This window comes from Hordeum vulgare, chromosome 1H (assembly GCF_904849725.1).
Source record: "Hordeum vulgare subsp. vulgare chromosome 1H, MorexV3_pseudomolecules_assembly, whole genome shotgun sequence".
Taxonomy (NCBI): Eukaryota; Viridiplantae; Streptophyta; class Magnoliopsida; order Poales; family Poaceae; genus Hordeum; species Hordeum vulgare.
Window position 1 is genome coordinate 207,924,963 of NC_058518.1, and position 1,763 is coordinate 207,926,725.

Sequence of the window (1,763 nt, forward strand, 5' to 3'; positions counted from 1 at the left end):
ACAACGACGATGATGAGGATGACGACGACTTCTCATACGGCACCTACAACAACAACAACAACGAAGATGACTTTGACGACAACGATGATGATGACAACAACAACAACAACTGTAACATCCCAATTTTCCTAATTGGGAATGTTTTACATTGTAGCTAAGCATCTATGCATATTGATTTAAATAAAGTTTGCATTTGAATTCTTTCGACTTTTGCTTTTGCATTTCTATTTTTCTTCACACGAGAAATGCCGGGAAATAATCTCTTGCACGCAAGAGAGAGAGCGGAGGAAAATGACCCTTCCAAAATGTGAGGCATCTTTGAAATATTTCTAGCCAAGGAATCCATCGTTTTATCATGAAAATAATTGCCAAAAAGAAATAAAGCATTTAGGGGATTTTATAAAAAAAACATTTTTTAAAAGTTTTAATTTTTGCCTTGGAAAAATGTTAATCGAGTAGAGGATATTTTTTTGATTTTTTTGGTATATAATACCCCTATATTTGGATTTTATTTTATTCCTTTTTCTTAGTTTTTACTTTCTGTTTTTGAAAAATAGGAAAGATAGCGTTTTTTTTCTTTATTAGGAAACCGCCGCGGGCGGCATTTAAGGGTTTGGGCCGAATCGCGTCATAGCCGGGATCCGAAGTCCCTCCAGATCGGGTGGCCGATCCCCTGCGCCCCACTCTCCTATCGTTGACCCGTGGGCCCCAACGCCCGATCTCTCTCCCCCTCGGTCGCCTTCCTTCTCTCCCCGCGAGCTCCTTCCTTCCATGGCACGAGCTGCTGCCTCGTCGGGATCCGCTCGGATCCGCGAGCCCCTTCCCTCCCGAGGCCCCCTCTGCCCCTATGAATACCCCCCTGTCCCCGCACTCCGTTCCCCTCGCCATCGCCCCGCTTCGCCGCCTCTAGCCATCCCTTAATGCACCTCACCGGAGCACAAGCACGGCCGAAGATTCGGCCACTCCACCGCTCGCCTCCGGCCATGCCACACCTCCCCGACGCCACCAGAAGAACGCCGGAGATCCCCTCCGCCGCCCGGACGTCTCCCCCACCTCGGCCGACCGTCGGAACCCCTTCCCCGCCACCACCTCTTCTCCTCGGACTCGCCGGAGTAGAGCAGCACCACGGTGAGCACCCCACCCACTGCTATCCATTGGATCGTGTATGAACGCTATAGATTAGATCCCGATACCCTTTTGGTCTTCTAAACAAAACTGCGCCGGTTTTTATTTACTTAACTATTAGCCAGAGAGTTTTATGTTAGGTTTCGGCCGTTTGCTAGTTCTTCTCGCAGCTCACATCCCCGCAGCAAATCAGGGATTGCCACGTGTCTGTTAGCATCTGTTTTCTTTTTTCTTTTTAATTCCAAAACAGAAAAGTTTCAATTTTGTTTTGAGGATAGCTTTTGATCCCGAATTCCAATGGAGTTGAAACTTGTTCCAGTAGATCACAATTTTTCTGTAGTTTTTAAAAACATATAATTTGTCTATGTTTGAAATTTTTAATTTTGAATTAGATCAGATTTAAACCTTGTTTTGCTTATTCCAGGAGTTTAAAAAAATGATTTTGATTTTATTCTTTTTTCTACTGCTTCCTAGTGATTATATCTTACTGTGGTATAAGTTTCAAATTTTTTATATATTTTTAATTGGGTTTTTAACAGAAACAAGTTTCGGCCTTAGTGACGTGTAGTGAATTCTTTCACTTAGGCCATAGCAACTCTTTACTTGTGATGTTATTTTTACTTGTTGTTTGATTGTAG